This window comes from Sapajus apella, unplaced genomic scaffold, assembly GCF_009761245.1.
Source record: "Sapajus apella isolate SASKATOON/1434 unplaced genomic scaffold, GSC_monkey_1.0 scaffold24, whole genome shotgun sequence".
NCBI classification, from domain to species: domain Eukaryota; kingdom Metazoa; phylum Chordata; class Mammalia; order Primates; family Cebidae; genus Sapajus; species Sapajus apella.
In genome coordinates this window covers 5,139,822-5,164,871 of record NW_022436964.1, presented here as the reverse complement: position 1 = coordinate 5,164,871, position 25,050 = coordinate 5,139,822, and the positions used below count along the sequence as shown (strand labels likewise).

Sequence of the window (25,050 nt, the reverse complement as noted above, 5' to 3'; positions counted from 1 at the left end):
CTGGGGGGCAGAGTGAGACCTTACCTTAAAAAAAAAAGAAAAAAAAAAGGCATCAACAAGAATCCTAAGCTTTTTTCTTTGAGTAAATGATTGAAAAGAGCTCCCATTTGAGATGAGGAAGATTGTGAGATGAGCAAGTTGGGCAGGAAGGGTCAAGAGTTTCGTCTGAGATGGCTAGTAGTCATCCAAGAGGACTTGAGAAGGCAGGTCTCTATTGAAATAGAGAGAGGGGAGAAGGTCTGACGGTGGTCAACACAGAATTCATGGAACAGGACAAGGTTGCCGGTAGAATAATGTAAATACATGAGGTATATTTGTATTATGTTTGCATGTTTCAAACCTTATATTCCATTTATTTATAATATTTACATAAATATGTATATAAGTATAATGTAAATGTATGTAATGTATCTTAGTAGTATTTCCAAGTCTTTTGATCACATTGCATCATTGCTTTTAAATAGGATTCTATGATTTACACTCCCTTTGTTGGTCTATATATGTATCCGTTTCATTCTAGAATGGTGGTTTTTACTTTGTTATCACAACCCAAGTGGGTTTCAGATACCCAGAAACTGGTAAAGGGTTGTATTTATCTGCAGGCCAAAAGATGGCACTTCACCAGGATTATGAACAGTTCAGAGATGTTTAACCTCATATATGCAAGATGGGCTCAAGGGATTTTGCCTTGAGTTTAAAAGATTAACTCCAAGAGAACTATACTTGTTCAAATAGCCACTGTGAAAATGTGATGGAGATTGAGATGACACACTTCTCCAGGGTTAAAGAAGAGAATCAGTCTCCCTGACACTCCCACATGCTAAATTGTGAGCAGGAATAAGAAATCCAGAAAATACACTCTTTTAAGAAGATGGATTTCCACTTGTGAATAAGTAAGGGAGTTTTGTAAGTCCATGTTTTTGTTATCATTACACCAAGTCATTATAAGGCTGTATTTATAACTGATACAGATTTGTTAAATAGATTAGTGTCCCTTTGGCTAGTATTTTCTCTGCCCTGGGCCCCAGTGATCCCATTCCTTTACATTTACCATGCCTGGGAGTTAGGCTGGTTTCCTAAGAGCTCGGGAAATGAGCCAATGATTGTTAAGTGATTGTTCTCTCCAGGACAGCATTTTCAAGCTTGGGGAAGTAGTTGAAATTTATAGTAATACTATATCTTTAGAGAGCATCTTTCTCTTAGGAGCTTGCTGTATTTTACAGGCATTCAGCTGGACTCTCCCTAGGACCCAGGAAAAACTGGTAACAGTAATGACATATACAGATACCTATAAACTTTAATGATAGGGGCAGATACTCTCCTAGGAAGGAAAATGTCTACCTTGAGTGTAGTCTTTCTGTTTGATGCAAAACCGCTGAGAAACTCCACTGCTGCAGCCTGAACATCTCCCCCAAACCCTGGAGGCTGGGCTATATTCTGGCACTGAGTGGATTTCACCTTGCAAAATATTAGAAGGAAATGGTTCTCATCAGGGCTTTAATGTGGGGAATATCACTATAGAGATTGAAGGTTCAACAATTCAGCTCAACAGCAGTTTATTGAGTTACTCCTAAGCCAGTCCTTTTGTGACAAACATAGCCCCTGGCCAAATGCCTAGATTCTAAGACATGATTCCCAACCATGCATCCACAAAGTCTTGCTAGGCAGGCTGTAAGGCAATTGACTGAGGAGGTATTTTAATCGAGATTCCAAAGTCCTGCCTCTAGTGGGTCTAGGTGGGTTCCAGGGTTTTGACTCCTTAACAAAATCCATTTAATAAAAAAGTGACTTTATTGAGTAATCATATCTAGGAGTTCTTATTAATTTATTGCATATGATAGCATTACATTGTCAACAATTTGGAAAAAGTAAGCTGTAGAAGTACCATCTTGCTGAACTAGCAGAGGTAGTATTGTGCAGTGGTAAAAGTTAAGAGTTTGGAATTAGACTATTTGAATACCTCCTTTTCCTCTTACTAATTATGTGACATTTGTCAAACCACTCAAGAGCCTTAGCATCAGCTTTAACATACAGCTCTCTTTTGTGAAATAAAAATAATAGTTCCTATTTTACAAGTTGTTTTGCTGATTAGATAAGATATTGGATAAAAGTGTGACAATGAGTAGTCTATTAATGGTAGTTATCATTGTTGCTATCACTCTTAGTAACTCAAAAGAAAATCAAACCATCCATATGCATCTCCTAATTAAAATATGGGCTTCTCCATCATCACTCTGTAGTGACAGATATCAATCAGACATACACATGCTCACACTTCCTTAGGCGGAAATTATGACCAATAGCTCATCTCAAATAGCATTCCCTTTTTAGTCTTAGTCTAATTTTTTGTTTTAAGGCACAAGTTAAAAGAAGACAGTCTTGTTCACATATGAGTTTCTAGGTTATTTCTTCTCTGAGAAAATATTGACATCAGTTTTGAGTTTTTCTGAGCAAGGGCATAGGGCCTCTTATATACAGACCCTATTCATAATTATATCCAATGTTAGCATGTAAACGCTGATCAGATGATACATTCTATTCTAAGACCCTAGATTTTTCTCCTGAGGAAGACAGGAAAAGTGATGAGACGCTTCCTGAAAACTCAATGGGCACCACGTAAAAACTGGAGGAGAAAAATCCCTTAAGATTTTTATGATATGTGGCTTGCTGCCTATTAGTTTTAGCCAGTACCAGTTAAAACAACACATGCCCCCTAGGGGAGAAAAGCAGTGTAAATTCCAAGACAAAATACAGAAAAGAGCCTCCACCACTGAGCCAGGAAGGAGATAGTTAACAGAACTAAGATTAGTTAACATCAGTGAGGATGTTAACATCTGTGAGGATGTTTTATAGACCCAGCAAGTAAAACAGACCAAGTTTCCTTTAACACAGCTGAGGCTACCAGCCTTTGGAGAGATTCTCCAAATCATCCCTCTTAATTCTACTTCCTTCAGAAGACAGAAGGAAAAGGGCAAAAGTTGGAGAAAGCGACCAGGGATGAAGGAGGTGGGGAGCAGATGTAAGCAGTAAGAAAATGTACCTAGCATTGATCAGAATGTTTTAAAGACTGGTTTCATGGATGTCTGATCTAAAATATGTGCAGCAGGCATTTTCTGCTCTTTCTGTCACCATGTCACCATGTCTGTCACCATGATTTTAGCATTTTTAGATTTCTACTATACTGTTTTTAAAATGTTCAGTATTTCATTTATTCATTTACTCATCCATTCATTCACCAAAAATTTTCTTGAGACATTTTCTATAAGCCAAACAATGAGACATTAGAGTACATGCATGCCCCTTATAGATCACAGTACAATTGGGAGGTGGAGCCATGGTCAGATAATTATCCTGTCCCTGGCCAAATGCCTAGATTCTAAGACATGATTCCCAACCATGCACCCACAACATCTTGCTAGGCAGGCGACAAGACAATTGACTGAGGAGGTATTTTAATGGAGATTCCAGCATCCTGCCTCTAGTGGGTCTAGGTGGGTTCCAGGGTTTTGCCTTCTTAACAAAATCCATTTAATAAGGTGATTTTATTGAGCTATCATATCCAGGAGTTCTTATTGATTAGATATGTATGGGGGCAGAAGTTGCCAGGCCTCGAAACTGAACTTAAATGACTTGGGAAAAGTGAAGAACATTTCCATGTAGATGGACCACTGGGGCATTGGGTGGGTAGGAAGGAAGGGGACCACTGACTGGGATCATGCTGGGGAGAGTAGATTTTATCTCATGAAAATCGGGAAATACTAAATGTTCTATTTGTTAGACAGAAAAAATATATGTTCATTAAATATTTTACACATGTTTAACAAAATAAAAAGCAGAGATAATGGGGACAATGGTGAAGAATGAATCAATTAAAAGGACAGGAACATTAACTAGCAACCTGCCAACCTGCAGGCTGAGTGCTGGGTGTTTCCATAAAAAAATTATTTATGAAATTCACCCACACCCCTAACCCCAAACTGTTTTGTAGTAATAATCCCTTCCATATCCAGATAAGATAGTTGAGGCTGGTCAAGGTTATGCAGCTGGGCCAAGCTGCCAAGTTAATAAACAGCTGCTATAGCATCCAAAGCTAAGGGTCTCTGATGTGAAAAGCCATACTCTCTCCCCTCTCAACTCTGCTGCCCCAGGAGTAAACTGCACCAGGTCAGGATTTCACAGGGTTTGAGGGATGATGAGAATCTGTCAGTAACTTAAAAGAAGGCTTGAAACAACAAAGCGAAATAGTCTAACTGCAACAATTGAATAAGACCCCAATTCTTAATCTTCCTGTCACCGAAGACAAGGAAGGATGGTTGGGATTAACACAGTTGGCAATCTCAGCAGCCCGCCATCAGCCACACACTCCAAGAACACACAGAACAGCACTTATTCCTACCCCAGCCATTGTGACTGACAAGAGAAGCGCTCTGTCTTCTGAAAATGCACAACACGGATGAATTTTCTAAATGAATTATTCATTCATAGCTTCCAACAAAAAAAGTCATTGGTTTTCATTCAGCAAGGGAGCTGTGAGGAGGGGGATTACAGGTATGGAGGTGATGGGAAGGATGTTGATGTTACTTAACAAACAGAGATGCTATAATAATAAGCTTTGGCAACAGTTTCTAAATGACGGCAAGTCTACTGAAATATGCAATTTAAAAAGGATGGAAATTGATTGGTGAAAACAAGTCAGGGATCACAAATGCAAGTTGGTTTGGTACCTAAGGTATGATAAAAATATAAAGAAGAAACACTTTTTGAAAATAGTCATGGTTTCTTAAAAAGTCAAATAATTATTAGAGATTCAAATGAACTCTTTGATGAACACTGAATTGCATGCAATAATATCACTGGGAAATTTACTAGCCATAAGAAATCTCAGGCAGATGGTGTTTTAAAATTGTTTTCCTCCCAAAGGAAAGAGGCAATTCAGGGATTGTCTTTCAAGGATATCTTTAGGACACATAAATAGAACAGACAGAAAAACATAAATCAGAAAAATTAAGGGATTATAAGACGCAGGGCTTAATATACCAAAATCTTACAAATCAATTATAAAGCTTCAAACTTCTTAATTAAAATGGGGTAAGAATATTAAGAAGCAACTCACAAAAAGAGGGTATCAATTGGCCAATATAATTTTACATGAAAGAATTCCCAAAATCAATAATCACAGAAATTCAAGTGAAAAGAATAATTTCAGATACTACTTATTTAGGCAATTCAATAGCAGCTTTTATTGTATTATTTATTTATTTGTTTTAATTTTAGATTCAAAGGGGACATAGCAGGCTTGTTACATGGGTATATTGTGTGTTGCTGAGGTCTGGGCCTCTAATGATTCTGTCTCTCAAGTAGTGAACATAGTACCCATTAGGTAGTTTTTCAATCCTTGCCCTCTTTCCTTTCTCCCTTTTGGAACCCCCAGTGTTTATTGTTCGCATGTATCTGACCATGTGTCCCCAGTGTTTAGCTCCCACTTTAAGTGAAAACATGCAGTATTTTGTTTTCTGTTTCTGTGTTAATTTGCTCAGAATAATGGCCTCCAGCTACATCCATGTTGCTGCAAAGACATTATTTCATTCTTTTTTATGGTTGTATAGTGTTCCATGGTGTATACGTACCACATTTTCTTTATTAAATCTACCATTGATGGACATCTAGGTTGAGTCTGTGTCTTTGCTTTTGTGAATAGTGCTGTGATGCACATACAAGTGCAGGTGTCTTTTTGGTGAAATGATTTATTTTCATTTAGGTATATACATAGTATAGAATTGCTGGGTTGAATGGTAGTTCTAATTTTAGTTCATTGATATAGTTCTAGTTTTAGTTATTTGAGAAATCTCCAAACTGCTGTCCACGGGGGCAGAACTAATTTGCATTCCCACTGATATGGTTTGCCTCTGCATTCACACCCAAATCTCATGTTGAATTGTAATTCCCAATATTTGGGGAGTGACCTGGTGGGAGGTGATTGGATCATGGAGGCAGATTTTTCCCTTGCTGTTCTTGTGATAGTGAGTGAGTTCTCATGAGATCCAAGTTGTTTAAAAGTGTATAGCACTTCCCCCTTCACTCTCTCTCCTACAGCCACATGAAGATATTGCTTACCCTTTCCCTTCCACCATGATTGTAAGTTTCCTGAGGCCTCCTATCCATGCTTTGTGTACAGCCTGCAGAAAACTGTGAGCCAATTATAGCTCATTTCTTTATAAATTACCCAGTCTTAGATAGTTATTCATAAAAATGTGAATGGACTAATATACTCATCAACAGTCTGTAAGTGTTCCCTTTCTTCCACAATCTCATTAGCACCTGTTATTTTTTTTTTTAACTTTTTACTAATAGTTTATGTTAGCTGCTGTGAGATGGTATCTCATTACAGTTTTGATCTACATCTATCTGATGATTAGTGATGTTGAGCATTTTTTCATGTTTGTAGGCCAGCTGCCTACCTTCTTTTGAGAAGTGTCTGTTCATGTCATTTGCCCACTTTTTAATGAGGCCAAAGGACATGATCTTGTTGATTAAAGTTCCTTATAGATTCTGGATAGTAGTCCTTTGACAGATGTATAGTTTGCAAACAGGTTGTCTGTTTACTTTATTAATAGCTTATTTTCCTATTCAAAAGCTCTTTAGTTTAGTTAGACCCCAATCGTCATTTTATTTTTGCTGCATTTGCTTGTGAGGATGTAGTAATGAACTTTTTTGCCTAGGCCAATGTCTAGAAGAGTATTTTCTAGGTTTTCTTTTAGTATTTCTATAGTTTGAAGTCTTACACTTAAGTCTTTAAGATATCTTGAGTTAATTTTTACATATTGTAAGAGGTAGGGGTCCAGTTTCATTTTTCTACATCTGGTTAGCCAGTTTTCTCAGTATCATTTATTGAACAAGGTATCCATTCCACGTTGTTTATTTTTGTCAACTATGTTGAATAGCAGTTGATGGTAGGTGTATGGCTTTATTTCAGGTGTTTCTATTTTGTTCCGTTGGTCTATGTGTCTATTACTGTGTGAATACCATGCTGTTTCAGTTAGTATCGTTTATAGTACAGTTTGAAGGCAGGTAACGTGACGCCTCCAGCTATCCTTTTTGCTTAGTATTGCGTTGGCTATTTGGTCTCTTTTTGGTTCCATGTGGATGTTAGAATAATGTTTTCCTGATTCTGTGAAGAATTAGGTTAGCAATTTGATAGGAATAGCATTGAATCTGTAGATTGATTTGGGCAATATAGACATTTTAATGATACCCATTCTTCCAGTCCATGAGTATGGAAGGCTTTTCCATTTCTTTGTGTCATCCATGATTCCTTTCAACCGTGTTTTGTAGTTTTACTTGTAGAGATTTTTCATCTCCTTGGTAAGATTTATTCCTAGGTATTTTACCTTTTTTGTAGCAATTGTATATGTGATTGTATTGTTGATTTGCTTCTCAGCTTGAACCTTATTGGTATATAGAAATGCTGTCAATTTTTGTACATTGATATTGTATCCTAAGACTTACCAAAATGGCTTATCAGGCCTGGAGAGATTTTCAAAGAATCTTTAGGGTTTTCTAGGTATAGAATCATATTTTCAGTGAGGTGAAATAATTTGACTTCCTCTTTTCCTATTTGGATGCCTTGTATTTCTTTGTCTTGCCTGATTGTTCTGGCTAGGACTTCTAGTACTATGTTGAATAAGAATAGTGAGAATGGATATCTTTTGTTTGTTCCAGTTCTTAGGAAGAATCCTTCCATTTTTTGCCCATTTAGTATGATGTTGTCTGCTGGTTTGTCAGAGATTGTTTTGAATATATTGAGATATGTTTCTTTGATGTCTCATTTTGTTGAGGGTTTTTATTGTAAAGCAATGCTGGATTTTATCAAAAGGTTTTTCCACATCTATTGAGATGATTACATGGTTTTTACAAAATTCTGTTTATGTGTTATATCATATGTATTGATTCATGTACATTGAACCCTTCTTGCATCCCAAGATTCAAGAACACTTGATCATGGTGAATTAAGTTTTTGATGAGTTCCTGGATTTGGTTTGGTAATACTTTATTGAGGATTTTTGTGTTTATGTTCATGAGGGATATTGGCCTGTAGTTTTCTTTATTGGCTGTGTCTTTGCTAGATTTTGATGTCAGGATGATACTGGTTTTGTAGAATGAGTTAGGGAAGAGTCCTTCCTCTTCAATTTTTTAGAATAGTTTCAGTAGGACTGGTACCAGCTCTTTGTACATCTGGTATATAGAATTTGGCTGTGAATCCATTTGGTCCAAGGCTTTTTTTGGAGGGTAAGCTTTTTATTACTGATTCAATTTCTCATTATTAGTCTTTTCAGGATTTCTGTTTCTTCTTAGTTCAATCCTGAGAGCTTGTATGTTTCCAGGAATTTATCTATTTCTTCAAGATGTTTTAGTTTGTGCACATAGAGAAGTTCATAGTAGTCTCTGAAGATCTTCTATATTTTTGGTGGGATCAACTGAAATGTCCCCTTTGTCAGTTCTGATTGTGCTTATTTGGTTCTTGTCTCATTTTTTCATTGTTATTCTAGCTAGAAGTCTATCACTCTCGCTTAAATTTTCCAATAACCATGTTTTTGTTTTGTTGATACTTTGTATGGATTTTTGGGAGGGTCTCAGCTTCATTAAGTTCTGCTCTGATTTTAGTTATTTTCTTCTGCTAGCTTCAGGACTAATTTGTTTGTTTGTTTTTACTCCTTTAGGTGTGAGGTTAGGTTGATAATTTGAGAACATTCTATCCTCTTGATGTAGGCATTTAGCACTATAAACTTCCCTCTCAACACTGCTTTTGTCAAATAGCAATTTTTAAATGATACAAATACTATCAAGTTTTTTTAAAACTTGAAAATGGGCACCGTCATACCTTGTAGGTAAAAAGTGAAATTAGTATATATTTCTGGAGATCATTTTGATAATACCTCTATATAAAATTAAGAGAATTGTATATACTTGCATTCAGCAATTTATGTGTAGGAATTTACTCAAGGAACTAATGAAAATAGTATGCAAATATTTGTGATACTGAATACTATGCAATGAACATCTTAACTTGCAAGAACGATGTTAGTACTGAACTTGCCACTACACTATGAAGTAGATATTATTTTAACCCTCATTTTACAGGAGTAGGGAACAGAACATCTTAGGCATTAATTAATTTGCTCAAAGTAACCTAACTTATGAGATATGAGCAAGAAAGAATTAGAACTGATGTCTGCCTGCAGAGCCCGTGTTCTATTGTTTGAAGCAGAGCAGAAGCTTTCTTTAAAATCTTCCACTTAACTGGTTTACTAGATTAATGGACAATCTTCATTCCCTCTGCACAGCACATAGATGAATGTTCACTGCATGCTGTGTATCTGTCACTGGTTGGCATTCCTCTGATGAGCCCAAACTCTCCAGCTGAGTTCTATGTTTACCAACAGTCAGTTGTATTTCTCCCCATGCATTTATCCCAGGTATAATTATCACTATCATTATGCAATTTAATTAAATATTATATAAATTCGTGGCCCCAGGTGAGTGTGAAAACACAAGAGTTTTTGTTTCTATGAAAGCTCAATTAAATACTTTAAACAGATTCATACATTTAAGTTGCTAAGAAAGAAAAAAATAACTGTTACTTTGAATTGAGTGGAAACAAGACAGCTGTAAAATACTAGGGAGACTTTATTAACTCAGTATTAATCATTTTATAAGTAATGACTTTATATTGTTTTTAAGTTACCACTCCTACTAATAAATAGCAAATACTTACAGAGCACTGTGACAGGCAGAATAATGCCTCCCCGCAAGTGCCCGTCTCCTAATTCCCAGAACCTGCAAATATGTTAAGTTGCATGGCAAAAGTAGAATTAAGCATGCTAATAGCTAACTATAAAAAAGAGAGATTATCCTGGCTTATCTGGGTGGGCCCAATGTAATCAGAAGGATCCTTAAAAGTGGAAGAGGGAGATAGCAAGAGAGAGAGAGTTAAAGAAAAATGTGATGACAGGTACAAATTCAGAAGTATACTACTTAAGGACTGAATATACACTCCTGGCTTTGAAGGGGCAGGAAGGGGCCATAAGCCAAGGAGTACAGACTAGTGGCTGGGAAATATCAAAGAGATGAATTATTCCTTAAAATCTTCAGATAGGAATACAGCTGTGCTGACATCTCAGTTTTACAAAAGCCATATGTGATAACAGATTGTTATCAAAAACACACAAAGAACTCTTTAAGACTCAACAATAAAAAAATGAACAACTCAATTAAAAATGTGCAAAAGTCCTGAACAGACATCTCACTGCAGAAGATATGCAGACGACAACTAAATGGAAAGATGCTCACCATCATTTGTTATTGGGGAATTGGAAATTAAAACAATAGATACTTCTATGTATCAATGAAAATGGCTGAAACCCATGATATTGACAAAATCAAATGATGATGAGGATGTGGAACAATAGAAACAGGAATTCATTGTGGATGGGAATACAAAATGTTATAGCAGCTTTTGGTGACATAGCAGCTTTTCCTACAAAACTAAACATACTTTTACCATAGGATTCAGCAATTGTACTCTTTGGTGCTTATCCAAAGGAGCTGAAAACTTATATACACATGAAACTTACACATGTATGTTTATAGCAACCTTATTTATAATTGCCACAACTTGGAAGGAACCAAGATGTCCTTCAACTGATAACTGGATAAACTGTGGTACATTCATAGAATGGAATATTATTCAATACTAAAAAGAAATGAGTTATCAAGCCATGAAACAACATGGAAGAAACAAATGCACATCACTAAGTGAAAAAAAGCTAATCTGAATAAGATATATACTATATGATTTCAACTACATGACACTCTGGAAAAAGCAAAACTGTGGTTAGAGTAAAAACATCAGTAGTTGTTCAGGGTTAGTAAGAAGGGATGGACAAATACGCAGAGAGGATTTTTAGGGTAGTGAAACAACTTGGTATGATAGATACGTGGTATCATACAGTTGCCAAAACCCATAGAATATACATCACCAAGAGTGAACCTTAATGTAAACTATGGACTTTGGGTAATACTGATGTGTCTATGTAGGTTCATCAATTGTAACAAATGTTTCAGTCTGGTACTAGATGTGGATGGTTGGGGCTGTTTGAGGTAGAGTAATGGGGTGCAGGCTGGGGCTATATGAAAACTCTGCACTTTCTACTCAATTTTTCTGTGAACCTGAAACTGCTTTAAAAATATCATATATATATATATGTATATAGCACATAGATGAACGCTCACTGCATGCTGTATGTCTATCACTGGTTGGCATGCCTTTGATAAGCCCAAACTCTCTTGCTTCTCAAGCTGAAGGAGAAGCAAGATATATATATATATATATATATGGAGAGAGAGAGAGAGAGAGAGAGAGAGAAATACACACACACACACACACACACACACACACACACACACACACACACGCATTATTATTATGATACCTGTTCTCTTAATATCTTACACAGGGTTCCCTGGACTACTTGGCCCTTTAATGCATAAGTAAAAACACCACAATTTATCATTTTTCTTCTGCCTTTTTCATCAGCATCCTCCATGCCCTGAACAAAATTTTGAACCTCTTTCAGATCAGTTTTGCCCATCAACAACTGAGAATGAAATAAATGACCTTTGAGTTTTCATATCCCATTGCTTAAGTGTTTTTTGTTTTGTTCTTAGAATACATATTCAGGTTTCTAACATGGCCTTTAAAAGCCTCTGTGATCTAGCACCCCTCTGCCTCTCTTGCCTCTTGTCTCTCCTCACTTTCATTCTTTGTGCTCTAACTTAAAAACTAAATTATTCTGTTACTTGAGAATGCTACTTTTATTTTGTTTTCCCCACTAGGGCTTGTGCAATTGCTGTTCCATCTTTTTGAACTATTGCCTTCCTTACCAATTTATTTTGCTTTGTTTTCTCAGTTTCAAATGGAGCTAGTATCTGTCCAGTGTATTTCCCAGGCAATTGAGAGGATTAAAAGTCAAATACGTGATTACAGATTCTCTAGGGTAAAAAAAAAAGCACTAATTTAAAAAACTAATTGTAGAACTTTAGTCCTGGAAACCCAACTCACTCTGTAGGATCAGGGAAGGCCCCCTGAAGCAACTGCACCATCCAAATAGGAAACACCACTAGGAAGAATTAAGTGAAAGATGAAACTAAGGCTAGGCAGCATGGGAGTGGTGATTAACAACCTAGACTCTCGGCAGTGTACTTAGGTCCAAATCATAATTCTTTGTGAACATTTGACTTTTGACAACTAATTTCTTTAAGCTCTAGTTTCCTCACTTGTAAAATGGGGAATATGACAGCCTGCTACATGTTAGAGTTTTGGTAAAGATTTTGAGTATAAACATTAAATGCCCATTAAATATTATCTGCATTATTACTATTATTATTATGAATTCTATTTTGCATATGTTGAATTGAAGTGCCAGTGGGATACCCAGTGTGCAAGAGGCAGCTGAGTATATGCCTCTGAATTTCAGGAGCGAGATATGGGTGGGTAATTTGTACTAGTGACTCATCAACGTATATATAGAACTCGAAGTCCTAGGCATCAGAGATGACCTAAAGAGAGTGTGAAGACTGAAAAGGAGGTTTGGACCTCAACATTTAGGTGATGAAATTGAAAAGAAGACTGAGAAAATGTGATCTTTGGATAAAAACAGGAGTCTAAGATGTCACAGAAGTCAAGGCATTTTATATTTGAAGAAAACAGTTCATGTGGAGAAATCAGTAGTTTAGTGACTCACCTCCACATTCTAGATCTGCCATGCATGTGAATAAAATTATACCTGGGGAAAATGATAAATTATTACATATTACCGACCTCTAGGAGTTTCTGGCAAAGTCAAATCTGTGAATATTCCATCTATGAAAATCAAGAGTCGCATGAACTTTTGGGATCTCTGATGTGATCTGCATGTCTCTTGAAACACAACACTTAGTCATTTTTGTAGGACAACACTGTTCATGACATCACTGATAATAAAACTATCCAGGCATTAAAAATAAATTTAAAATATGGAATTTTTCTTGACTATTGGTTCCCGCAGCAGTAAAATATACACTTTGAGTTACATAGAGTTGTGGATTGTTTAATTAAAAGCTACCACTCCATGAATATTAGAGAGATAAGAAACCTGCAGCCAGGGGTAAGGTGACTTATCTGAAAATACAAACATAACAAAGTGGTAATGTTATCTTGTGGATTGGATTTTTAAATAGAGTAACTGTAATGCCCCATAAAGCAACACTCCTAATTTGTAATGTTAAATTGTACCCCTCCGTTGCATCCCTTTGCTGGGTTCTAGTTCTGGCTGATAAAAGAGGAAGTGAAACTTGAAATAAGATCTTTGCATAACAAAGATCTATGATTCATACCTGATATGCAGAAAATGGCCATCTGCTAACAAGCACATGTGAGCAGACTGGCTATTTGCTGAAATCTCATGGGTGGACCTAGATTTGATCATACATAGAAGAGCAAAGTGTTTCTGTTCTCAAAGGAATCACCAGTTTCCATGGGCTAATGTGGAAGATTTTGACAATAATATAGTTACTGATAATTGCCATTTTACAGAGCTTGGATGGGTGGGGTCTTTCAATTAGAAATGCCATGCTGCTTCTGTTTCGCCTGGTGGGGTCAAAAGGTGCTTTAGCTTGAAGTGAAATGAAAAACAGAAAACCAGTTTCTCACCCCTCCTGGGCCACTAACCCTACTTTCCTAAGCTTGTGGTGTTTTGAAAGCTGCTCTGTCTGGCCTTTGAAATTTCATTCAAATCCTTCTCTGAAAGTCCTTAGACGGTAACCAATCTCATATGGTGAGGGCAGCTTGAGACTGAAAAAGAACATACAACTCTGATGGGTCTATTGAATATACTAAAAGCCATCTTAAAGTGAAATAATACAATTGGTTTCAAAAGCTACATTTCCCCCCAAAAGTCAGCAAGGGTAAATTGGATGGGAATGCGTAAAAATTGAGTTCCTTGGGCTTTTTTCTGTGACTTGGTACCAGTAAATTTTCCCCAATCTCCTTTTATTTCCTGGCATGCTCATCTCCCATTCATGTACTACAGTAGAATATAAACAGCTGGTTCATTTGCAATCCATTATGACATTTATAATACTGCCATCCTCATAAAAACAAGGTTTATTGTTAGGGATATGCTATTTCTAGAGTCTAATGACTTGTTATCTGACAGAGTGTGTATCCGGATTTTAAATTTATAATTAATCACAGTTTGGTCCACTTGAAACTGACCCCAAAACCACAAACATGAGGAGTTTTCATTGCTTGTAAGAATAACAATTGAAACATGACTAATTCCTTGAAACAAATCCGCTCCTTTTGTCTCTTTGGGGTGAAAATATTATTTTTAGCCAGTTCCTAGATTTACACGAGCTGTACATTTTGACTCTGACACTTCCCTCCTGGTATTTATACTTTTTAATCATAAACTTGGAAATTGACAAGGTATTGTAAATAGCCTTTCAAGAATTCCTATTTTAGGACTGGTGCACTAAAGAGGGAAAGATCAGTTGCCTCCACTGCTTTAAACCTTAATAGGTTTAAACCTCAGTCAGGGGAGAGAGAAAAAAAGTATGTCTTTTAAACTAATACCCATGTCATCTTCTTAATCATGCTGATTCTGAATAATTCAACCTCTATGGAAGTTGCAGAGCCAGAATCGATGGCTCTGACTCTCTCAGGGGTGGTGGGGGGAGGAGTTTATTATTACGAAGCCTGACAGGAGAGAGTTCTGGCAGGTTAATTGCTACAGCAGGACTAGCTGGGAGTTTGCTGGTGATATATAGCCACGAAAGCGAGTGAAGGAGATTGACTATGCCTGTTACAGCACAAATATCTTCATGCACCTCAGGTTTCTCAGAAGGATATGAGAAATAAATGCTCGCTGTTCATTTTCTGCCTGCACAATAAAAATAGCCTCCAGCTAAACATGGCGACTACAGCACAGAGACTTTAAAAAAAAGGAAATTTGCAAATTAACATTATTACAAACATTCCTGCCTGAAAGTGCTGAAAATCAATTTCAATATATTTTGCATTTTAATGAATTGCCAAAGAGATAAATCAGCCAGTGTTTGAGGAATGCTTTCTTGGCAATGATGTTTTCTTATCACATCTTGTCTTAACTGATAGCATTTAAAATGAAACCAGTGTTAATTGAAGGCGTGGGAAATGTAACTGCTAGTTAATGAAGTAAATGCATGCTAGTTATGCAGAATTAGAATTTTGCTTTAATGTATTAACTCTAACATTGTCTCCCTGTTCTGTAGCCTTGTCATTCCAAGGTAGTAATACTCAGTATTATAAATGGCTGAAAGGCAGAGCCCAAGCAAGAGCTAAGAGCCATTGTGTTTTAATACCCCAGTGGAAACAGGATGCAAATACTGTTATTTTTACTTTATGTAGTAAACAGCAAATTTCAACTCTTGAGCCTTTGGGGAGCCTTAGGGGTAAGGCAGAGTCTTCCACTTCTTTTCTATTAGGAACATAAACATAACTTTTCAGTCTAACAGCTGTTTGCACTGTTTAGGCAGCTGAAAGAGGATGTCAGTTTGCTAATGTTACTGAGGTTGTAGCTTTCTCCTGTCTTATCTGTTCATGCTCAACATATAGTATGTGCTCATTCAAATTTTACTCAATGAATGGAAGGATGGATAGCTGTCTTCCTTTCATCTCCATGTCTCTAAACCACAGAAAAATCATCACAATTCCCACTCTGTATGTCTACCTGTTTAACACAACAAATAATAAACTAACACTCTGTCATAGCATATGTGGAATACACATGCATTTTTTTCTTACATATTCTGCAAGGATATAATCCATCTCTAATTTCACATAGTTCTTTCTAATTGCATTTCACTATCCATGAGTTTTCTTCCTTTCCTTGTTTTAATTGTGTAAAAATAAATAAGGCAAACTCTTTTTGGGGAAATAATTTCTTGAAAAGTAACAAATGACTCATCATTTGGCAAACTAAAATTAGAAAGCAACAAGGGTGGGAATTTATATTTTCTTCTGCACCACAGTGTTTTAAGTATGGAGGTAGCTGAGGGGTCCTTTACTTTCTATCAATGAGACAGAAAGGCTTACTTTGTCAAACCATTTGGCCAATGCCAGACTTGTTCTACATAATGCAATTCTTAGGAGGGCCTTTTTTCCTTAAATTTTAAATTTAATCACCAGTGTGTCAAATAACTAAACATCACTTTGTAATTGTGAAGAATTCATAATTAAATAGCTACATAATAGTTAAGGGAACAAAAACTTCCCAATGGATAGAAAATATGACCATTAGATATTAATCATGGAAAATTTGGAAGATGTGATTAATATTTGGTTTTTGAGTATATGGCATAGAAGCAAATCTTTCCTACTGTTAAAATTAAAGCCTTATTTACTAATACATTTAATATGTTAACATTCTGTCACCCTGATTGTCTCATTCAGCCTTGGATATGGCCAAATATAAACCCCTCACACAACCAGTTTTTATATGCATCATATATAAAACATGGAGTTGCTTAATAAACATGGTATGTTAAGGTGATGAATTCTTACAGTAAACCCAAGGGTAAAGAGCCTTAAAAAATTAATCTAATTTCTCCTGAAACACTTTTCTACAGAGACCATGACATGGCTTGTCACCAAGCTGGCTTTGAAAAAAATATCACTAACAGCTATTTTTTCCCGATCATTTAAAATGCCAATTGCAGGTATCAGAGGGGTAATTGACCTGGCCTGTACTAGAAACCTTACTGCATAAAGGGCTTGGTACATATTTCATTGATTTCATTTAACTTAATATAAACAATATTTTAAAGTAGCTATCAAAAATGAATGATTAACCAAATTTCAAATTGACCCAGAATCTCACATCTGTCTGATGAAATCCAATATATATATAGTGTTTTAGACATACAATGAAAACATGAGGGAATGCAATGTCTATTTTTCAAATGAAACAAAGTTGCAGTTTTAGTTTTGTTTAATAATATTTTCAAAGTAGCTGCTTCCCTTTCCACCTTCCACTAAATCTTCTTCAAAAAATGTATCTGGGAACTTTCTATTGTAGAATGCTTTTAAAAACTTCATTAGGGGCCGGGCGCGGTGGCTCAAGCCTGTAATCCCAGCACTTTGGGAGGCCGAGGCGGGTGGATCACGAGGTCAAGAGATCGAGACCATCCTGGTCAACATGGTGAAACTCCGTCTCTACTAAAACTACAAAAAATTAGCTGGGCATGGTGGCGCGTGCCTGTAGTCCCAGCTGCTCAGGAGGCTGAAGCAGGAGAATTGCCTGAACCCAGGAGGCGGAGGTTGCGGTGAGCCGAGATCGCGCCATTGCACTCCAGCCTGGGTAACAAGAGCGAAACTCTGTCTCAAAAAAAAAAAAAAAAAAAAAAAAACTTCATTAGGTAAGGGCTGCATAATGTATATGACACATTTGAAGAATCCTAAAAAGGAAAATAAAGGAAAAATATCTGCCTTTTACAAAGATGGCAGATATTAATATAATTAGTATTTCCTTGGGGCCAAATATTTCTTGTCCCTACCCCCATTTTATAATTTATAATCCTGTAATGTTATTTATAATATAAATAATACTGTTAGTGATTTCTGTTTCTTGGTGGTGTTTTTAACTTTAGCTTAAAAAATTAAAGTTGTCAGGGTTTCCAAAGCAAAGACTTGAAATTTAGATGCCATTCAGCCAAGTTTTTTTTTTTCTTTTTTTTTTCTGAGACAGGGTCTCATTCTGTTACCCAGACTGGAGTGCAGTGGCATGATCTTGGCTCACTGCAACCTCTGCCTCCCAGTCTCAAGTGATTTTCCTGTCTCAGTCTCCCGAGTAGCTGGGATTATAGGTGCACATCACTACTGCCTGGGTAATTTTTGTATTTTTAGTAGAGATGGTGTTTCACCATGTTGGCCAGGCTGGTCTTGAACTCCTGAACTCAAATTCTCTACCCTTCTCAGCCTCCCAAAGTGCCAGCATTATAGGTGTGAGCCACTGTACCCAGCCCTAACCATGCTTTTAAAATTGGTTTCCAGAATAGTTGATGACAAGTCTTACTAAAATACCATGAGTATAATACTAAATGGCAAAGGGACATCTGTTCTGGATTCTCTGGGTGGTACTCATATTGCAGGAAAGACAACAGTGGAATCAAGTACAATCAAAGACTCATCTCTCCTAAAAAATGATGGAATCATTAGATTCCTTGAAAACAGAAATGTTCACACACAGCAATTAATTATACAAGCAGCAGAGATTCTTTAAAAGGCTTAGGTGAACTAAGCGAATATATTTTAGCATGGTAGAATTAATATCTCTAAGTATGGCTCCAAAGTTCTTTCTTCTTATTGCTTCTTATAGGCATTTGGCCAGTAGTAGTTTGAGAGGGCATCTACAAATTTTACATCCTTTCTGCATCTACACCTTTACCATGGTTTCATTATGGATGGGTTGGCTTTCCCCAATCTTTGAATTTGGGCTTAGTTATTTGACCTGGTCTGCCTAATGGCACATAGACAGACATGACAGTGTGCCAGTTCTAAATCTAAGTCTTAAGAGGTCTCACCCATCTACTTGTATTCTTTGTTTTTTCTCAACAGGGTCTCACTGTGTTACCCAGGCTAGTCTCAAAGTCCTGTCCTCAAGGGATCCTCCTGCCTTGGCCTCCCAAAGTGCTTGGATTATAGGCATGAGCCCCCATGCCCAGCCTCTACTTGCTTTCTTGACATCACTCTGAGAAGAACTAACTTGGGCTTACTTGCTGGTACAAAGACATAAAACACACCTGTTGCAGACCTGAACCTGAAGGTCTGTAGTACAAACACAGCAGAATCTTCTGTTCTGTTAATCCATGCAAGTCTGTTGTGTAAACCAATCATTTTCTGATTGCTTATTATACAGCATTATTATATTACTTTTAATGGCAAAAACTGCAATTGCTTTTGCACCAACCTAATAGCAATTGTTGATTGATACAAGGGCTTTGACCAAAGCTTGTTTTGAAATAGTTGTTTACAAAATGTTAGACAAAAGTTAACTATGCTGTCACTGGTTTTAGTTTAATATTAAATATGTATTCTGGGCTGTATAATATTTTCAATTTCTAAGTTTTATAGGTGGGATCGTTACAGGTTTCATGGTTTGTGCCAATTTTCTTTTTTTTTTTTTTTTTGAGATGGAGTCTTGCTATGTTGCCCAGGCAAGAATGCAGTGATGCAATGCAAAGAAACTCCACCTCCTGGGTTCAAGCAATTCTCCTGCCTCAGTCTCCTAAGTAGCTGGGACTACAGGTGCGGCACCATGCCTGACTAATTTTTGTATTTTTAGCAGAGACAGGGTTTTCTCCGTGTTGGCCAGGCTGGTCTCAAACTCCTGACCTCAGGTGATCTGCCTGCTTTGATCTCCCAAAGTGTTGGGATTACAGGTGTGAGCCACCACACCCAGCCCCAATTTTCATTGTTAATGGAAAAAAGAAGTATAAAGCTCTAGGAGAAAGAGGACTTTGATTAGCAATGACTTCTACAGGAATACATTGCACATATTTTCAGATACCTGTCAGATTATTAATACTGGGTCTGATTGATCTCTTGGACCCTCATGTCCAGAACTGGATTTCATCAGTAATGTGAGCTAGCCTCATAACCCAGATATCAAAAAGTCAAGATATCGCTGGCTAATTCTGCTTTGAAAAAGCATTAATAAGTACAGGGCATTAGACTGGGAGGTGGGAGGTCTGGGACCTAACCTTCACTATGCCACCATTACCTGTTATCCATAGGACAAGCCTCTTAGTAACTAATTGAGCGTAGATCTCATAAGACTATAAAGTTTTGCAGTTTTCTAATTCTAGATGTCTCGCTTAGCTGTGTCAATTCAAAGTAATATCAGAAAATGAAATTCTCACAATACCATCATTAATAACATAAGTATGGGAGAAACCAAAGAGGTGTCTACAGACACTTCTGTGGCTGCTCAAGTATCCCTCCAATAAAACTGATTTAAGAAAGGACATGTACAAAAGGTGAAAAGACATCCATGTAACAAAAGGGAAATGGTACTAATATAGCGAAAATTTTAAATGAGTTACAACATATAAAATGCTAAATTAAAAAGTGAGTTATGATGAGAATTGGAAAAACATTGATGGCATTGACTGACTGATTGGAGTTACCTAAGACCCAGACAAATGGAGTCCCAGAGGGTCCCACTCTGGTCTGGCCTTGGTTACTTGGTTACATGGACCAGATCCTATGTATCGAAACCATGATCTAGGTAGCTTGCGACCCTGAAACTTCCTGCCAAAATCTTCAAGTCTGCTTTGAGTAGCTGCATAGGCCTCTTCCCTAACTGTCCTCCTGAGGATAGTTAGTCAACACAGAGCTGTACGTGGGGAAGGAAACATAGCCTGGATGTGTGAGCTGAAATATTCTTGATAGTGTTCAGTATGGAGCCAGGGTTGGGAAGAGGAGTGGGGTTGGCCTACTGCTGGCTTCACTGGTATGTAACCTGTGTAATCATACAGGCATCCACACAGAGAAGGACTCAGTGCAAATAGTGCTCTGTTATTGCTATCTTGATATTCTTAATAATTTCATCCTTAAACTTATTATTCACACTGTCAAATCTAGTAAGGAAACTAAGCATGCACATGAATAGAGGAAGTACATGCCATGTGGACATCTACCACCATATTTGCCTACACCATCACAGTGCCCCAACTGGCACGGAATCTAGAAGACCCACAGTAAATAGGACTTCAGTGAGTCTCAAAGCAATACAAGTATACATGTTAGGTCTATGTCTAAGTAGGATTGCTAACAGCCCTGTGAGGCCAAGCTTTTCATTTGAACCAGAACTTGCTTTAAATGTGGAGAGAGTGGCAATTGCAGTCTAAAAAACACAAATTATCAAAGAATGCTAGCACATTCTTTATTATGCATGTTACTTCTCTTTATTAGCCAATCATTTATACCGAAAATGATGACATAGAAGGAATGAGAAAGGTAGGACAATTCATAGTTCCTTCTCCTTTTAGTATTTCCTTACTTATAAGTAAGCCAAAAGCAGACATTTTTGTAGACATGCACACACAAAAAAGGGAAGTGAAAAGGAGTTGAATTAATTTTGTGTAGTGTTTTCACTATTGTGCTAACAATGAAATATGTATGGATATATGGGCTGTGCAATACAAATCTTATCACTTAGGTCACTCTGCATATGAGTTAAATGTACCCGTATTTGCATATAAAGCTGGCATTGCACAATATAAAAAGGTTCAATGTAAACATTTTATGATATAAAAATATTTGCATTTAAATTGGCATTGTGTAATATGAGGATATAAAATTCATGCTAAACATTTAAAATTTTAATTTATCTTCATTCAAATGGCAAATACAAAAATGTAGAACAAGTTGATAAGGAAAACCTTCATATTTTAGTACATTTAATCATATTTTGCTTCTACTTTCTTAACAGTGGCCTTGCATTTTTATTTTATACTGGGCCCTATAAATTATGTAGCTTACTCTGGTTGGGAGGCTATTGGTGATGACCAGCTCTTGTGTTTGATATTGTATTATATATAAAATTTTGATGTTTCAAAATTTTAACCAGCCCTTTAATGTTCTTTTCAAGGATATTTTCAAGGAAAGAGGATAAAACCAACTTTACAGATTCTGGTAGAATTATAACTTATCAATATTTGCATATGTGATATGTAGGGATCTGTATTTTCTCTTGCTTCAGGCCCTGCAATTATTAGCTGTGGACTTGCTCTTTGAGTCAATGGTATTATGACGGTAAAGGACAGAAAGGAGTTTTGGTTTTTCGAGAAGAGAGAGGACTGATACAGGCAGTTGGTTGCCTCTACAAAGTCCAACTCTATCAATGTCAGAGAAAGCGGAGGAATGGATAGTCATCTGAAAAACGAATGCTAAATCTTACAGAAATCCCCAGGGAGAGGAAGGTGATTGTGACCTGGCATGGAATGGCAAAGGATGTCTAGGCAGGTTTAGGCTATGAGTTCCCATTAGGAGATTGGTTAAGGGAAACTCTGGAGTGGTGCTGCTTCAAGAAAAATAGTAGTGCCTGTCCAACATAGTTTTGTCTCCAGGTTATAGCAGGGCATCATTAAAGTCTGGCTCATGTGTAAATAGACTGCCTGAGCCTTTAGAGTTGCCTTCTACTTTCTCCTGCATTCTGAAAGTTACAGGATTGAGGGGGTAAAACCTTTGAAGAAAAGCAATATCCAGGGAAGACAGACGGGAGAGTTGCAAATGTTTGGGGTTGGGTAACAAACAGTTAAATTCAAGCCAAGATCATTACAATGGGGGTCATCCATTCCGGGCAAATCCTCTCTCCTTAAAATCACTAAGAGAGTCAGAGAATAGAGCCTTGGCTTTGAGCACCCCTAATGGAGTACAAATTAACAATCAAAGTCATACCCTAGGCTACTTACTGGGAACATACAAGTGGAGGGCTATATAATTTATTATTAAAACCAGGACACTTTTGAGAGTAAAAAGGGGAAAAATAATTATCTGGGCTCAATTGGTATAAACTGAGAATGTTGCAGGCTAACCAGGGTACATGGGCACCCTACCCAAAATTTCATTTGAAAAATAACCTTTCTGGATGAACAGATTAGAAAAAGCATTTGCCACAAGGTGCACAACTTCTAGGCATAAAATTAGAAACAGGTACTAATTTTGGATCCAAAAATTAAGAAACGATATTATCATATGGCCTGGCTTGAAGAGTGAATGACTCCTTTGAGTGAAGGAAAGTTCATTTTGATTTCTGGGAAGATGTAACCCTGTGTCAGGGCACCAGCTTGGTGATGGAGCACAGGTACATTTCAGGTCTCCTGACACTTTCAACTGGGCATATGTATGCAAGTTTCAATTGGCAGGTTCATGTATGGTGATCCCGCTTACAACCCAAGTAGAATGTAAACACAGGGAATGTAGCAAGGCATCTGAGGAGAACACATATCATAAAAAAGATAATTTATCAAAATCTGAATTTCAGACTTAATTAAAAATAAACAGTGCTAGATTTTAAAATCAGCATACTAAATACTTGCCAAACAAAATGCAAGAATATTCATAATCTGAAGCAGGAACAAATGAGTTTAAATAAAAGCCATTTGTGAGCATCATGAAAGGTCACTAGATTAAAACGATAAAGTGTAGCAAACAGGATAGGAAAGAGGAAAAACCCACATTAAAAAAATTCATAAAAAAACATTAAGGGCATTGCAAAGAGAACATTCAAAAAGTCACAGACAGAAAGAAAGAATGAGTAGATGAACTCTACATCAATAGGTGTCATGTGAACATCAGGTTTTTCAATTGAAATGCAGTTCTAAAGATAAGTAATAATTTCAAAGTTTAGAAGGAAAATTGATGGGAACCTTGAATTGATGGGAACCTTGAACCTGCTAACCTAACATTTGGATGTAGTCACAATGAAGATATTTTTAGGTGCATAAAACATCAGAAGGTTTACCATACAAAAACAACACTTGAAAACACTAGTTAAGACAGCATACCATAAATATGCTATGAAATATACAGGAAGTATGGTAATGGTGTCTTATTGTCTTAAAAAAGGGTCAACTCAATGGCATATTCATAATAATTCACAGCTAAAATTTTTAATGAGGAAGGTAAGGGAAACCCAGAGGAGGGTAAAAATTATGCTAGATTGCTTTTCTTGTTTGAGGGACATTATAATTGAATGTTTGAAATACTCATATAGAGAAATGAATGTAAGTAGCAGTCTTTGTGTTCTCAATGTTTCTTATAATTTAATTTGTATTTAACCATAAAAAGAAAAGAAAAACCAAGAATGTATATCTTTCAAATAAAAAAAGGAGAAAAAAATCTTTGCCTTGGAAGGCCTTATAGGCAGGGGAAGCAAAACGAAATGAAAGTGAGAGAAATGGAAAATATTAAGTTAAATGGCCAAAGGAAGTCAAGTCCTACTATAATGTTAAATACCATATAATAGTAAATTATAATAGTAAATATCAATAAGTTGAATTCAATTACCAGACTACTGGATTAAAAATACAAGATCTAACAGCATGCTGTCTGCATGAATCATACTTTAAATAATAGGACAAAGAAAAGCTAAAGATAAAAAATAGAAAAAAAATTATATTAAGTCAATATGAACCAAAAGAAAGCCATTAAGGCATGCCTTAGAAATATTGTGGGTTAGGTTCTAGTCCACCACAATAAAGTGAATATTGCAATAAAATGAGTCACTCAGTTTTTTGTTTTCCCAGGGCATGAAACAGTGATTTTGACCTATGCTGTAGCCTATTAAATGTCTAAACACGTACATACCTTATTTAAAGAAATACTTTATTGCTAAAAAATACTAATGATCATGTGGGCCTTCAGAGCATCATAAACTTTTTCCTGATGGAGGGTCTGGCCTCACTGTTGATAGCTGCTAACTGATCGGGGCTGTAGCTGCTGAAGGTTGGGGTGACAGTGGCAATGACTTTAAGACAACAATGAAATTTGTTGTATCAATGGACTGTTCCTTTCATGAAAGATTTTTCTATAGCATTCATTGCTGTCTGAGAGCATTTTACCTACGGTAGGATGTTTTTCAAAATTGGAGTCAATCCTCTCAAACTCTGCTATTGCTTTATCATTAAGTTTATGTAATGTTCTAAATCCTTTGTGGTCATTTCAATCATGGTCATAGCATCTTCACCAGGAGTAGATTCCATCTCAAGAAATCACTTTCTTTGCTCATCAGAAGCAATTTCTCATCTTTTCAAGTGTCATCATTTTAGTGATTCAGTCACATAATTAGGCTCCACTTCTAATTTCTATTTCTCTTGCTGTTTTAACTACATCTTCAGTTCCTTCCTCCACTTAATGAGTCCCTCAGAGTCATCCATGAGTACTGAAATCAACTTCTTCAAATCTGTTAA

General features: G+C 36.6%; 1 long non-coding RNA gene across 1 annotated transcript; it reads left to right on the top strand.

Annotated features, from left to right (window-relative positions):
- The first annotated feature begins 1,437 nt into the window (after positions 1-1,437).
- Positions 1,438-24,848, top strand: LOC116559722. The gene is made up of 4 exons (XR_004272583.1): positions 1,438-1,447; positions 12,767-12,771; positions 24,068-24,075; positions 24,770-24,848. It is a non-coding gene; the product is annotated as an uncharacterized LOC116559722 (long non-coding RNA).
- The last annotated feature ends 202 nt before the right edge of the window (positions 24,849-25,050 follow it).